Source organism: Panthera uncia (assembly GCF_023721935.1).
Source record: "Panthera uncia isolate 11264 chromosome B2 unlocalized genomic scaffold, Puncia_PCG_1.0 HiC_scaffold_24, whole genome shotgun sequence".
NCBI classification, from domain to species: domain Eukaryota; kingdom Metazoa; phylum Chordata; class Mammalia; order Carnivora; family Felidae; genus Panthera; species Panthera uncia.
Window position 1 is genome coordinate 72,664,447 of NW_026057580.1, and position 17,175 is coordinate 72,681,621.

At 36.2% G+C, this 17,175-nt stretch overlaps 1 long non-coding RNA gene across 1 annotated transcript in view; it reads left to right on the forward strand.

Moving 5' to 3' along the window:
• Window positions 1-16,678, forward strand: part of LOC125938819 (uncharacterized) — a 39,162-nt gene extending 22,484 nt beyond the window's left edge. Inside the window, exons 2-3 of the long non-coding RNA XR_007462829.1 lie at window positions 6,282-6,340; window positions 13,559-16,678. This is a non-coding gene — a long non-coding RNA (uncharacterized LOC125938819). The remainder of the gene's footprint in view (window positions 1-6,281; window positions 6,341-13,558) is intronic.
• Window positions 16,679-17,175: the final 497 nt, after the last annotated feature.

The window sequence follows — 17,175 nt, forward strand, 5'->3', positions numbered from 1 at the left end:
TTACAGGCCATATGGTCTCTGTTATAACCACTCAACTCAGCTATTGTAGTGTGAAAGCAGTCACAGATAATACATAAGTGAATGGATGTGTCTGTATCTGGGAGGGGGGAAAAAGCTTTATTTAGGTGGAAGGCTGGATTTGGCCTGAGTTTTGTACTTTGCTGACCCTGTTATATCTATTGCATTACCATAGAGGCTTGGATCCTTAAACAATGTATTACTTAGTGTTGACTTTTTTTCTTTTTCATTTTATATAAATGTAATCTTAATATACGTCTTCTGAGATTTATATCTCTCAATATTTTTTTCAGATTCATCATATTAATGCATATGCCTACAGTCAATTCAATCTCTTTGATGTCATATTTTATTTAAATGTTGTTACATTAAAAAAAAAAAACAAAAGGGGCGCCTGGGTGGCGCAGTCGGTTAAGTGTCCGACTTCAGCCAGGTCACGATCTCGCGGTCCGTGAGTTCGAGCCCCGCGTCAGGCTCTGGGCTGATGGCTCAGAGCCTGGAGCCTGTTTCCGATTCTGTGTCTCCCTCTCTCTCTGCCCCTCCCCCGTTCATGCTCTGTCTCTCTCTGTCCCAAAAATAAATAAAAAACGTTGAAAAAAAAAATTAAAAAAACAAAAAAACAAAAAAACAAAAAAAAAATAAATAAATGCTGTTATATTTTTCTAATGGGTGCACACCATTTTATCTGTATGAATTCTCCAAATATTGACTACTCAGTAAGTTTTCTTTTCCATTTCTATCTACCCAGTTGACCTTCAAAATGCTAAAAAATTGCTCCAAAATTGGTCCACTGCCAATATTCCAAAGACATGAAACATAGTCTCAGATAATTATTTTCTATCACATTAACAGTGCTTCATGACATGTAAAAAAGTGATAGAATTGGGCATATTTAGAGATCAAGGTAAATTTTAAGTTGCTCTATTTTGGTCCTCATTTCCTTAAGTGAAAATGTAGAAATCTTTGGGTGTAACCAGTGCATTTCTCCTACTCTTAAAGGTATCTGAAGATTTCATTCTCAGTGTGGTCCTCAATATATTAAATGGGATGTAAAATTTACTTTCATTAAGTGTTGACTAAACTCAGAAGTTTTAGGGGATCCTGGTATTCTGGCTGGGATTCTTTTGGATAAAACTGAGACATATGATTGACATTTTCAACAACCAGATGCTTTCTATAAAGAAACATATGGGAGGAATTATGTGCTGGAAATCTGGGTTGCAGAAAGTGGCCCTTTCACCTTGTTGAAAGTACCAGGTGCTGCTTTGGAAGACACCCTCAGAAGAAAGGATGTTTACCCTCTGCTTCAGTGAAAACAGGCCACCAAATCCTTTGTATACCCTTTCAGACAATTTCCCAACAAAACGAATCCCTGGGAGGATTGCCAGATTACAGGCTGAGTCACCACAGTAAAAGGTAGTCATTAGTATCAAGTTTTAATATATTCCCTTGAAACAGGATTCAGATAATGGTTGGCCACCTCCTCTCACCTTCAATTAAGAGCTTAAGACCATCGACCATCCCTCTAAGTTCTACTGTATGCACTTGTCCATTCCTCCAGTTCAGAACTTTCTTTCCATTAGTCTCATTTGTTTTCAGATTAATCTTGGTAAAAACTGCCAAAATGTTTTCCATTTCTTTACCCATCATCAGCATCCAAGTATAAATTTGTCCTATTTTTTTTTTTAAGGCCAAATGTGTACCACAGTGAACAAAAGTAACAGTAAAGAGAAAAATGTATAAGGTTTTATCTGGAGCCATACAGTTAATTGTGTGTTGGCAGTATTCGGTGTACCTTCATATTGAATCCTTCTGTATTTGTCTATAGGAGGTACAAAGTAATCTAACTTCTGCTTACTAAATTTCAGCTTATTCACCAAAGACTTGAGCGGTAATATTGTGCTAGTTACAAACTGTCTTTATACAAAAATGACATATACATCATATAATCGGTTCATTGATCCACTCCTAAGTTTTCTTTTTATATTTTTAAATTTTTATTTATTTTTGAGAGAGAGAGGGAGAGCACAAGTGGGGGAGGGGCAGAGAAAGAGAGAGGGAGACACAGACTCCAAAGCAGGCTCTAGGCTCTGAATTATCAGCACAGAGTCCAACATGGGCCTCGAACCCATACTGTGAGATCATGACCTGAGCCAAGTCAGACATTCAACCAACTGAGCCACCAGGAGTCGCAGATCCACTCCCAAGTTTCAGTGAATATATTTGTTTAACTATCATGAAACATTGTCTTGTGACAGACGAGCCTCAGTTACAAATAGATTAGAGGACACCCTTTTTTGAAATTTCTTCTTGAATTTTGTTTACCTGTCTTCACCACCTTCCCCTGAACCTGTTTTTTTTTTTTTTTTTTTTCAGCGCTCTACTTTCTATCTCGTTTATTACATTCATGCATTCCAGTTATGGTGTACAGAATTTTGATTGGGAGTGGCTTATTTGTATATTTTTACTTCTCAGTAAGCTCTGCTTTCCTCCTTTTCTGACAATACACATTTATTTAACAATGCTATCAAATAGAAATTACTTAACTTCTCATCTTGATGAAATTGAAAAGCATTGTCAATTGCCGATCAAAAACAGAACTCCCACCAACACTAAATTGAAGCTCGTGATTTTTTTTTTTTTAGTTACTTGACCCTCTGTCGTTGTATGTGAGATCAAGCCTTTTCAATTTACTCAGAATGGCTGACTAGGCTAAATAGTGAGTATCCTTGGGCATCCCCAGGGGATTTGTGCTGTCTGAAGCATGATTCTTCTGCTAAAAAGTGACTAAATGAATTGAGTCTGGAAATGGTCTCCTGGACATGCTTCTCTTTTGCATAACAACAAAATATACTTTGGGGGACCCTTTATCATGTTACATTAAAAAAAAGACTTCTAGGAAAAATTGTCCATTATACGCTGAGAAGAATTTAAAATATTATTAAGTTAACTTCTCTAGTTTCTTAAATTAACTGTAGTCTGTGTTTTTGAGTTTTCAAGTTCTTATTAAATATTTGGGATCAATGTTTTCCTTGATTTAAAAGGGTTGCTTAGATAAGCGAAGACAAGATGAGCACAAATGAAGCATGAGTCTCAAATTAATGCTGTTAAAATTCTAGGTTCCAGAGAAAAGATTGTGTGAAAGTCATTCTTTCACACCTGAAGCTAACTGAACTTGGGAGAGATGGCTGAGGTATTTAGACTGCCAAGGCTGGATGCAAAGGGATTTTGCATTTTAGTCCCTCTCCCACCCTGATCCACTTTCCACACTTCTCCACCCTATGCTTTCGACCAGAAGGCTCATGCCTAAGGGTCAGTTCACCAGGGTTCCTTTGCTTTCTGCCTTCCCACTGGTGTCAGCTGATCGGAGGCACTGGCAGGGCATCCCGGGGAAGGAGAAAAAGAGTATAGTTTTTCCTGTTCCTTTCCTGCTTTAGGCTGCATTTCGTGGTGCTAAGTGGATCTCTCTATAATTTCTAGAGCTAGAAGACTGAGGGAACAAGATTAATGGAGAAGACATGAATAAAGGGAGGAAGATGACCAGTGGTGGCATGGCCAAAGAGGGGTTTTGGGGTCAAACAAAATATTTATTTAGGCGTGCCTCCTAGCCTTGATGACACCATTGTATGAATTACTAAAAAATCCCCTTTCAATAAGATGATTTTCTTTTTTGTTCTCTCTTTTTAAAAAAATTTTTTAATGTTTTTATTTATTTTTGAGAGAGAGAGAAGGAGGGGGAGAGAGAGAGAGAGAGAGAGAGAGAGAGAACACTAGCAGGGGAGGGACAGAGAGGGAGAGAAAGAATCTCAGGCAGGCTCCATACTGTCGGCACAGAGCCAGATGCGGGGCTCGAACCCACGAACCATGAGTTCATGGCCTGAGCTGAAATCGAGTTGGACACTTAACTGACTGAGCTGCCCAGGCACCCCTCAAGAAGATGATTTTCAAGAAAGCAGGTCTCTCAGAAGATATGGTATACAAAGGCTCTTTTCCTGATCTTGATTGATACAGTGTCTCACCAGGACTTGTCTTCATGAGTGGAACCTAGCCTAGATTTTGATCTCTATTCAGCATCTCCGTGGGGAGCCTTTGTCTAGTGCACTTTTGCACAAAGACAGCCTGCTGCTCTGTGTCTCCTGGGGTTTTACTAAATTTGCCCTGTGGCATGAAATGTGTACACTCTCCTCCATTTCCTCTATGACGTATTTCATAAACACTATATTGTTCAAAAAAATATGCAAGTATCTGTGAGTTTGTTTTTCATCTTTAGGTGCTCAAAGAGGAGAACGAGGTGACAGCTGACATCTGGATTAAATGATATATGGTTACACAAAGAAGTGTATGAATAGCTAGATATCAGAATGTGAAATAGAAATTCTGTTATTGATGAACATAAACTGAAGCCTCAAAGTTGTGGATAATTTCTAACATTGTAGACTGAGTTGCTAGACACATTCCCATAAGACTCATACAGGTTGGATCTGATACCATCTCTGTTCTTCAAAGCTGTGACCTAGGAGATGGTGTCACCTGGTATAAACAAGGCCATCTAGACTCACTTATTTAGAAGGAGATGGAGGTGAGATGTGACTCCTGCTTTAGAAGGGACCACCAGGACAGAGACAATCTTGACCATCTCTACTCCATGTTCAGTAGTAAAGTAAAATCCCTAATCTCCTCACAACCTCCCTTCCTTTCTTTCGCCCTATCTTGATTCACGTATTTATGAATTCTTCGAGTTCCATAACCTCAAAGTCTCACAGCCTCAATGCCTTAGAAATGTCTTGAATTTCTTGCAAACATATATGGAATCTTTTATAGTGTGCATTTGCCACACTCCCCCCCCCCTTTCTTTTGAAACTATCCAAGTTCAAATTTTCTTTCCTTCTCACATTCAATACTTCAATATTCTAACTAAACCTAATCGAACTTCCATACTTCTACTCTATTTTTCTATCTTCTAATTTAAACTCAAATATAGCCTTTCATATAAATGATATAGGTTCCAAGGACCATGTCAAACCTACCTAGTCTGATGTTCAGAAGCTCATGGTCTCATACAAGCTCTCTAGGTGGGTCTGATTCAACAGCACACATACTGGTAATCATATACCACTGTTGTACTGCATCGCATACATCATTCTCAGATGGGTCATCCTAAATCCCAGATTCCGGGCTAAGCAGCATTTGGTACTTATCTTCCTGTGAGCTAATGAAGTCCAAGTTTTAAGGCATTCCATAATCTGGTTCCAGCTCATAGATAAGGAAATCATCTTGCTCTTACCCTGTGCTTCCCTCAAACAAAAGACTTGCCATCACTCAAATAATCTCCAGGAAATTTCCATCTATTTTTTTATACTCCCTTCCTTTATTTCTTATCTAAGAAATATAAATATCATTCATTCAAAATGTAGCGCTAAGGGTCATTTTCTGTACTAATTCCATACAGCGAGGCTCAACTGAAGGTAAATCCATGCTTGATAGAATTTAACACTTACTTTGTAGAATGTGGTATAAATAAAAAAAAATAGTAAGAAACTAAAAGCCACATTTTAACTCTGGGTTGCCACTAAATGCTGAACAAGTCATTTAATTTCTAAAAAATTTTCCCCCCTCTAGTCTATAAATAGATAAGTAACATGAACTCTGTCTACCTCACAGAACAATGGAGAAGATTGGATTAGATTTCTTTTTTTTATGCCAAGAATCCAAATGCCTGGGTTCTAGTTCCAGCTATGTCACTTCTGACCTTGGGGAAACTACTTAACCTTCCCCAAGATTCGATTTCCTCATCTGTAAAGTGTGGATCGAAATAATTCCCGTGTTAAAGGATTATATGTTGAAAAGAGGATAGAACAGTGTCTACCACCTAAATTGTGCTTCATAAATGATATTATTGTCATAAGGCCTTGATGATTTTTTTCAATGCCCTTTGATATTTGGCATAGGAAATACAGACTGAATAAATATGTTTTAAAAGAAAAAATGTTGAACATTAGAGTGAATGATAGGATAATTCATTTAGCCGTGATGCGCTGCTGAGCGAATAATGGATTTGGCCTAAACTGGAGGCAAAGGTGATTAGGTACTGTGGAAAAATAAGACTGAAAAGACAGAGCAAGTCCAGGTATGAAGAATTATGGGAACTACACACTGTTCAAATTTGATACAACAGACAAGTGGAAATCATCATGGCTAGTTGAACAGGGAAGCAATACAGATAAAGAAATGACCCTTTTTTTTTTTTTTTTTTTTTTTTGCAGCAAGATATTGCATGGATTGGAAACAAGAAGGCATGCATATAGGCAACAAACTTTCATAGGTAATATCGCCTATTTTCATATATACTTCACAAAATAACTAACGGGTTACGAGAAGAGTTACATATCATTATAGTTAAGCTAATTCTTTCTATCTTACACTGTTTTGGTGAGTTGTGTATAAAAAAGAAGATTTTGCTAAACTGATATATTCTTATAAAAGAAGTATAAATTCTATGTTAAGGATTTATATATTGTATATGCTTTAATATAGTTCTTTCTTGCTGAAGCATCATAAAATTTATAGCATGATATATTAAAAATCCTTCATAGTACATTTCAATAATTAGAAAACATGAATGAGTAGGTTATTAGTTTTGAGTACAACAATAAAAAGAATTGCTTCATAACAAAATGATCAGAATGCTATTTGATGGTGTTATAGGAAAATGTGAGGAGCATAAGGATTTTTTCACCTATGGTGAAACAGTTAGCCAAAAATTATTTATGCTGAAAATGAAATTCATGATTTTCAAGAAGCTTACAATATACATTTGATTATGTCATCTGAGCTCATTAATTATCCTTTATTCTAATAGCACATATGTAATGGGTTGAGTGGTCCCATCATTTCCAGAAAAAAGTTAATGCATTTTTTAATAACTTAGAATTTTGGAATCATAGATCAACAAAAGAACTGGTACCTTTAACATTTAGGACACAGTAGTAAGTTGCTTTCCACAAATCAGTTCTTCCGGGTTCTAACACATCTCCTAAAGGAAATCTTTTCTGGGAATTGAATATTGATATAGCCAAACATTTAACCTACAGGTATTATTTCATTGCTGCTTTTAAGTCAAAATTACATTTCCAGAAATAATTGGTAATTGCAACAAAACTAAATCTTTCAAATTTTAATATTCTTAGCAATCTTCATAACACCTAAGATTCCAAGCAAGAAGTCTTTTATGGACATAGTTAATATAATTTTCACAATTATTTAGTTCTCTATGGAGACTTGTGTCTGTAAATTTGTGTTTTTGTTTCTCCCCAGTTGTCTCTGTCTCTCTCACACACACCCTGTGCACACAACCTACACACAAATACTCATACATTGTTTGAATAATTACACTGCAGGTTTTAGATATTATTTTTAAACTTTAAATTTGAAAATGGCTTATGTCAAAATTTCTTTCTTGGATAGGGGATGCACTACTGGTATCCACTTAGATTATGAATAAAAATTTGGCAAAAATTGTTGACCGTAGCATGTCCCCTGTCCTTGACTGTATTCTTAAGCTCCCTTTGAGTTAATATTTAGCTCATCAGATAATTGTATTTAAGATCTGTGTACCTAGGGGCGCCTGACAGCTCAGTTAGGCAGTTAGGCGTCTGACTCTTGATTTCAACTCAGGTCATGATCTCGCGGTTGTGAGATGCTGCCCTGCATTGGGCTTTGTGCTGACAACATGGAGCCTGCTTACGATTCTCTCTCTCCCTCTTTCTCTGCCCCTCCCCAGATTGTGCTCCCCTCTCTCTCTCTCTCTTAAAATAAATAAATAAATAAATAAACTTAAAAAAAAAAAAGATTTGTGTATCTAGTCAAATTTCCTACTCTGTATATGTGCCTGAGTCAGGTATTGAATAGAAAAGAGTTGGGAAAATTACAATAAAATAGTAATTATTTAAAATGGCTTAGCCTAGTCTCCCCTCTCACCCTTGGCTCACGTTTTTGTACAGGACTCCCCGGAATTTTTGATTGGTGTACTCTAATCCAGTAGGTCCTTTTATGTTTGGGGTGCAATGACCAATAGAAACTACATGGATGGGGGGCACCTGGGTGGCTCAGTCGGTTAAGCTTCCGACTTCATCTCAGGTTATGATCTCGTGGTTTGTGAGTTCGAGCCCCGCGTTGGGCTCTGTGCTGACAGCTCAGAGCCTGGATCCTGCTTCAGATTCTGTGTCTTCCTCTCCCTCTGCCCCTCCCCTGCTCATGCTCTGACTCTGTGTTTCAAAAATAAATAAACGTTAAAAGAAAGAAAGAAAGAAAGAAAGAAAGAAAGAAAAGAAAGAGAAAGAAAGAAAGAAAGAAAGAAACTACATGGATGATTCTGGACTCCCTAAAATTGCTTGTTAAATTTTGTCTTTATGCCTGTATTATTGTTTTCAGGAACAACCTTCATCAAACCCAAGAAATTACTTATGATCCAAAATAAGGTGAAAAACCACACTTTGGCAGGGAGGGGTAAACTAGAGATCTGGGAAAATGGAGGGACATGGCTCTCTGTAGACCCAAATTTCTTTTAAAAATGCCTTTTTTTCCCTCAGAGCTCATGCCTTTCTTCCTACTGTTTCATAATCTCTGTTTATTTAACATAATAAATGTTTTCAATTACAGCATAAAAGCTCTTGGGTGAACCTCTGTTATTTATCTAAATTAAGCCAAGCAATTTCTAATTTCTTCTGAGGCCTTTTAACGAATGGTTAGATGTTGGACCCGCTCTGGCCCCTTAGTGCCCTGCTGGCCTGTGGGAGATCACTGAATTTTTCATTGTGCTCTTGGGCTCCTCTATGTATGGGATGAGGTTTACACTGTATCAATTCAGAGTTCCCTGCTTTGTTAATATCTGTTTTTTGTGAACACATTACTTACTATTATTTCTTTATCCCTGCTCCCAATTAAAGTGACTCACTTCTACAGCTAATTTACTTATGGAGATAATAAAAAATATAATTATTTAGAAATCTGGAGTCATCGGGGTGGCTCAGTCGGTTAAGTGTGGGACTTCAGCTCAGGTCATGATATCACGGTCTGTGAGTTTGAGCCCTGTGTTGGGCTCTGTGCTGCCAGCTCAGACCCTGGAGCCTGCTTCGGATTCTGTGTCTCCCTCTCTCTCTCTCTTCCCCTCCTCCACTCTCACTCTGTCTCTCTCTCAAAAATAAATAAGCATTAAAAAAAATGTGAAATCTGGAGTTATTTTCTCTCTCAAATTTACTCCTTGGAAAAATACTTAACAAATTATACACATGTAATGGGAAGAATAATAATTAGTATGTTACTCAGATCACTTCCAAAATATTTTAAGACAACTTCTTGTATTGGACAATGCCCACAAATGTGGAAATTCAAAGCTCAACAAGACAGAGTTTACGATATGAAGAAACAGGCCGTCTAGAAAGAGAAACCAACTTGAAACCAAATAATGATCATGCCATATCATAGCTCATAGTCCATTTTTAGTTTTTCCTGATTCTTACTTTTTCGTCAATAGTTTTTCTTTGTCTATTCAGAGCAACTCTTTTGGGGGAGGAGTTTTTTTTTTTTTCTCCTCATTATTTACATTATAGAAGGACCACAGGAAAAAAAAATGTTAACAGGTGATTTCTTCTTCCCGCTTATAACTTACTGGACCAGGGTGGGACAATGACTCAAGATGAGCCAAGTAGTTTCTCTTTCACGTTGTTAGAACTACAATGACTGTGAATGTCATGTATGACCAACCTGTGACATGTAAACTTGGAAATAGTAGTTCATATTCTTTTGGCCCAAGAACCAGAGAAATCCAGACACAGAGGCTAGAATATGTACACAACAGGGGGGAGCTGAGAAGAAAGTACTGATGGAGTTTTTAGTTTCACTGTTTAACTCCACTCTTCAAAAGGCAGTAAAACCTGCACCAGACTATCAGTCTTCCCACCAGGTACCTACCTTTGTCCTTGTTACCACAAGCGAGAAACTTAAATTTTGTACCTCAGTTTCCTCATTCCTCATAAAAGGGAAATGATCGTAATAGTATGCTACACCATGGTAACACTATATATGACTGTGATAATTATAGTATGTTACCCCAGTAGAAATCCTATGGGTTTTGTTGCAAAGATTAAATGAGTTAATACATATAATGTGTTTAGAGCAGATCTTGGCACCTAATAAGCACTTTGATAAACGTGAGCGGATATTACTATTCTTGCCATTGGATTTCATGGGATAACTCTCAATAATTAAGATAAACTCCATCTTTTACTTTCTTGAGTTAGTTTATGTCACAAAAAGCTTGAAAAATTGCCCTTTCTATAAAGTTGTATATTGACATTGGTGTTTTTACTTTAATTGGCAGCACGGGAGACAGCTTAGGCTGATGGAAAAAATGAACCCTGGCAAAATATTTCTCTAAGCTTCATTTTTCTCTTTGTTAAATGCAAGTCTTAATAACTATTGCATAAGGTTGTTTTAGGATTAAATGATTTACAGTGTCTATCACCTGGCTTATTGTGAATAAGCAACAATTCATATGATATTATGCTTATTATTTTTGGTAGATTTATTCTAATTCATTCTGTATTTATTATTATCTGGGTAACTCTATTGTTGCTTGATTTGTTTCAATTTTGAGCTATTTCACTTCAAAATTGTTTGGGGCTTTTTAGCTAGTTATTTTAGGCCTTAAAATAAGCACTGTAATAAAAGAATTAAGTAATTTTACCCATTATGACTATTAAATACCTAATTTTTTTGTCAATTTTCCAAGAATGACAGTTAAAGTAGGATTTAATGTTAACAGTTTAATCATTTCCTTATAGTTCCTACTCTTAATACACTTCCACGTCAATACATATTAGATAAGTTAGTAATTGTTCTCACCACTCTAAAATTTCAAAGTTCTTCTAGAAGAGAATTAAGATACTATGGTAATCAAACAGGCACTTATAATACAGTTTCCGTTTTCTCTACATTCCTTAAATTCTTTTCTTCATTCCACTTCTATTTATAATACTAGTTGCATCTTTCCTGTTTGTTTACATTCAGGATTTCATTATTTTATCAGATCCTAAATCTTCTGAATCAACATATATTAAGGTATAGTTTCACAATTTATTAATCAAATAATTCATATAGTTTTTATGTACCATAAATCTAAGAGGCCTACTGTTTTTAATGTTTTTATTTATTTTTGAGGGAGATTGAGAGCATGAGTGGGGGAGGTGCAGAGACAGAGAGAGAGAGAGAGAGAGAGAGAGAGAGAGAGAATCTGAAGCAGGCTCTGTGCTGACAGCAGACAGCCCAACGTGGGGCTTGAACTCACAAATGGTAAGATCATGACCTGAGCCAAATTCGACACTTAACCAACTGAGCCAACCAGGCTCCTCCAAGAGGCCCAATTCAATAAATACCCTTGTACCCACAAGCAGAAATCAGTGAGGTCAAGAACTTTCGCATATAGTTCAAAACAAAGATGTTTTACAATTTTCAAGCATCCGATACTTGTAAGCATAAAATGGCAACAAACAAAAGCTCTCTGATATTAAGAAAGATACTGGTAAAATGCCTCTTTGCCAATGAGGTATTCAAAAACAAAATGACAAATTATTATGAATTTATTGAAATAAACAATACTCCATAAGAAAACCTATGGATTACAATTAAAACTGTACTCAAAGCAAAATAGATAATTTAAATTTATTTATTATTTAAAAAGAAATATACAAGTAAATAAATTTTCATGTTAATAAATTAGAAAAATAATTTATAATCAATTAAGAAGACATTAAAAAATAAGTCCAAAATAAAGTAGTTTAAAAACAAAACACAAAGGGATTTAAAAATACAATGCCTGCACTTTCAACAATTCAACATATCAGTAAGAGAATTATTTCTAGTATTACAGGTCACAGTCAGCAAAATTGGTGAACTTCTTTTTGAAGATTTAGGTAGTACAATGAAGCAAGAATAGAATAAAAATAAGACATATAAGGAAAAAAAATACAAAATTTTCCTTCAATTGAAGATGATATAACTCATTTCTAGAAAATGAAAGAAAATTTATTAAAACCTTATGAAAATGAATAAGACCATTTGGAATACTGGCTGTATATCAGATGAATACACAAAAGTCAATAACTTTCTCTATATTCGCAATAATCAGAAATTCAAGTGGAAAATTAGTATGTCATTGACAATGGTAATCAAGATTATAAAATCCTAATAAAGTTCTAAAAAGCCATTGGACTATAAAACATTATTGAAGAACATAAGAAATGTGAATAAATAGAGATATACTCCCACTGAACAGGAAGATCTGATTTTATGAAATCAAGTACAGATACTTTAATGAACTTTATTGAAGTATGATTATATACAGTAAAATGTATACATTTTAATTGTGTAGCCGATAGGTTTTAATGAATGTATACATCACTATAATTTCTACCTATTTTGAGATATGGAACATCCACATCACATCAGTAGATTCTCTTGTGCCCCCTATAGGGAATTCCCCCCTTACAGGAAATCTCAGGAAACCACTGATCTGATTTGTATCAGTATAGATTAGATTTGGCATTTTAGAACTGCACATAAATATAGTAATATAACAGCTACTCTTGTATTTGGCTTCCTTCACTCTATATAAGGTTTTCAAAATTTATGCTCGTTATTGAATCCATGGTTGTATAAGTGGTTCATTCCTTAATTTGCATATCTCATCATAAGATTATATAATGTTTCCACCTCCCTTCACCTGTTCATGGACAGTTTGGTAATTTCTAGTTTGAGGGCCTTATTAAAGTTGTTATTCTGATATTATACTTTAATGTATCATTCTTTTATGAGCATATTTGAACTGTTCTCTTGTGTGAATTCCTAGGAGTGGGATTACTAATTCATATAGCAAGTATTTTAAAATAATTTTACCTGGGGCACCTGGGTGGCTCAGTTGGTTAAGCGTCTGACTTTGGCTCAAGTCACGAGATCACCGTTCATGAGTTTGAGCGCCCTGTCAGGCTATGTGCTGACAGCTCAGAGCCTGGAGCCTGCTTCAGATTCTGTGTTTCCCTCTCTCTGCTCCTGTACAGCTTGCACTCTATGTGTGTGTGTGTCTCTCTCTCTCAAAAATAAAGAAACATTTAAAAAAATTTAAAAAAAAGTTTTTCCTGCTTTCTCCTCAAGGATTTTGATGGCTTCCTGTCTTACATTTAGCTCTTTCATCCATTTGAGTTTATTTCTGTGTATGGTGTAAGAAACTGGTCCAGGTTCATTCCTCTGCATGTCGCTGTCCAGTTTTCCCAGCACCATTTGCTGAAGAGACTGTCTTTATTCCACTGGATGTTCTTTCCTGCTTTATCAAAGATTATTTTGTGGGTCCATTTCTGGCTTCTTTATTCCCTTCCACTGATATGTGTCTGTTTTTGTGCCAGTACTATACTGTCTTGATGATTACTGCTTTGTAATACATCTTGAAGTCTGAGATTGTGATGCCTCCAACTTTGTTTTTCTTTTTCAGGATTGCATTGGCTATTTGGGGTCTCTTCTGGCACCTCAGCCACAGCAACTTCTTACTCAACGTGTCTCTGGAGGCAAGGGAAACAAAAGCAAAAATGAACTATTGGGACCTCATCACTATAAAAAACTTCTGCATGGCGAAAGAAACGATCAGCAAAACTAAAAGGCAGCCAATGGAATGGGAGAAGATATTTGCAAATGACATATCAGATAAAGGGTTAATATCCAAAATCTATAAAGACATTATCAAACTCAACACCCAAAAAAACAAATAATCCAGTGAAGGAATGGGCAGAAGACATGGATAGACATTTTTCCGAAGAAGACTTCCAGATGGCTAACAGACACATGAGAAGACGCTTCAACATCACTCATCATCAGGGAAATACAAATCAAAACCACAGTGAGATATCACCTCACACCTGTCAGAATGGTTAACATTAACAACTCAGGCAATGACACATGTTGGCAAAGTTGTAGAGAAAGAAGAACACTTTTGCACTGCTGGTTGGAATGCAAACTGGTACAGACACTCTGGAAAACAATATGGAGGTTCCTCAAAAAATTAACTACCCTATGACCCATCAATTTCACTACTAGATATTTATCCAAAGGATACAGGTATGCTGTTTGGAAGGGGCACATTCACCCCAATGTTTATAGCAGCGTTATTGACAATAGCCATAGTATGGAAAGAGCCCAAATGTCCATCAACTGATGAATGGGTAAAGAAGATGTGGTGTGTGTGTGTGTGTGTGTGTGTGTATACATATATACATATATATATATATACATGTATATATATGTATATATATATATACACACACCATGGAATATTAGTCGGCAATCAAAAAGAATGAAATCTTGCCATTTGCAACAATGTGGATGGAACTAGAATGTATTATGTTAAGTGAAATTAGTCAGAGAAAGACAAATATTACATGACTTCACTCATATGTGAAATTTAAGATACAAAATAGATGAACATAAGGGAAGGGAAGCAAATATAATATAAAAACAGTATGGGGGATAAAACGTAAGAGACTTAAATACATAGAAAAATTGAGGGTTGCTGGAGGGGTTTGGGATAGGTTAAACGAGCAGGAGGCATTAAAGAGGATGCTTGCTGGAATGAACATTAGATGTTATATGTAGGGAATGAATCACTGGGTGCTACTTCTGAAATCATCATTGCACTATATGCTAACTTGGATATAAAATTAAAAGATAAAATAATTTTACCTACTTTATTGAAATACAATTCACATACCATGCAATTCACTCTCTGAAAGTTTACAGTTCAGTGATTGTTAGGATATTCACAGATATTTGCAACATCATCACAGTAAATTATAGAACATTTCCATCGCTTTAAAAAGAAACCTTATGTGTCTTAACTGACCCTCCTCTGTCCCCTCATACTTCTCTCCTCATCCCCAAGAAATCACTATTCTACTTTCTGTCTCTGTAGCTTTTCCTATTCTGGATTTTCATATGGATAAAATCAGGGCATATAGCTTTATGTGATTGGCTACTTTCACTTAGTTCAATGTTTAAGAAGTTTATCCACATTGCAGTATGTATCAGACCTCCATTCCTTTTTATGGACAAATAATATCCCATTGCATGTATATAACGCATGTTGTTTATTCATTTATCCATTGATAAACATGTGGATTGTTTCTACCTTTTGACTATTATAAATTATGCTAGTATATGTGTTGTTATGTAAGTTTATTTGTATAAACATGTTCTCATTTTGCAGGGGAATTGCTGAGTCATATGATAATTCTATTTTTAACCATTTGAGGGACTACCTTATTGTTTTCCAAAGCGGTTGCACTATTTTAAATTCCCACAAGTAATGTATGAGAATTCCCATTTCTCTACATCTTCACCAATACTTGTTACTTGATTTTTTGATTCTACCCATCCTAACTGGTATGAAGTGATATCTCACTGTGGTTTTGCTTAGCATGTGCCTGATGACCAATGATGCTGAGCATCTTTGCTTGTGCTTATTGGTCATTTGAATATCTGCCTTCCCTGGAAAATGCCTATTCTAATTTTTTCCCAATTGATTGCTTGGGTTATTTGTCTTCATATTAAATTGTGAGGCTTCTTTATATATTTCATGCAAAATCTGTCTTCAGATATATGATTGGCAAATGTTTTCTTCCATTCTGTGATTGTAACTGAACCCGAATTTGTCTGCCCGATGCACAGCAAAGAAAATCACTAAGACCTCAGGCATGCATCGAGGAAAGGGTTGATTCAAGAGGTAGCCAAACAAGAAGATAGGAGGACAAGACTAAAATCCCCCTTCCTGAAATGGGAGAGAACAAGTATTTTATAACCATAGGGGTTGAGATTACATACATATTGATGAAAAGGGAGGGGAAACTTACAACTATTCACAAGAAAAGATGGAGGATGCACACTGGGCAAACATAGGTAACATGTATCTCATGTTCACTTTGAGATGGAGACATCAGAATGAGGCAAAATTCAGCCTCTGACATCAGGAGGACCTTAGGACAGGAGAAGGGGCTAAGGGCATGCTCTGAGAGCTGGTATAAACTGCATGAAATCTTGGGCTAGTTATGTCAGGCAAGGTATGCAGGGCCTTGCTTGTTCATAGGCTTGAACCATGTCATTTGACGCTGAGTCCAAGTTTCTGCCTAGACAGCTGATGAATTAGTTAGTGGAGACTGAAAAGACACAATAGCTGATTAGGGAGAAACAGTTCTAGGAAAAACGAGCTTTAAATTTTCTGCTAGTTGCAACCTCATTAACCCTATGGGGCACAGTTTCATGATTGTCTTTTCACATTCTTGGTAGTGTCCTTTGAAGCACAAAGTTTTGAATTTTGATTAAGTTAAGCTAATTTTTCTTTTGTTTGTGCTTTTGGTATCATATTAAAAAATGTCTTGGGGCGCCTGGGTGGCGCAGTCGGTTAAGCGTCCGACTTCAGCCAGGTCACGATCTCGCGGTCCGTGAGTTCGAGCCCCGCGTCAGGCTCTGGGCCGATGGCTTGGAGCCTGGAGCCTGTTTCCGATTCTGTGTCTCCCTCTCTCTCTGCCCCTCCCCCGTTCATGCTCTGTCTCTCTCTGTCCCAAAAATAAAAAAAAAATAAAAAAAAAAAAAAAAAAAAAAAAACGTTGAAAAAAAAAATGTCTTGCTGAAGATTATGTCTGTTTTGTTAAAAGATTTTTTTTTTAGTTTTAGCTCTTACGTTTAGGTCCTTGATCCATCTTACGTTGATTTTTGTATGAAGTGCAAGGTAAGTGTCCAATTTCATTCTTTTGCATGGGGACTTCCAGTTTTCCAATTCATTGAAAAGACTGTCCTTTCTCCATTAAATGGTTTGGGCACACTTACCAAAAGTCAGTTAGCCATAGATGTAGGAGTTTATCTTGGAACTCTTAGTGCTGTTCTATTCATCCATGTGACCTTGCTTGTGTCAGTAGACTGTCTTTTATTTTTTTCAGCTTTATTGAGGAATAATTGACAAATAAAATTGTAACATATTTAAAGTGTACATTGTGAATATTAATATATGTATATATTGTGAAAGAATTCCTCCCATGTAACTAATTGACACATCGATTACTTCCT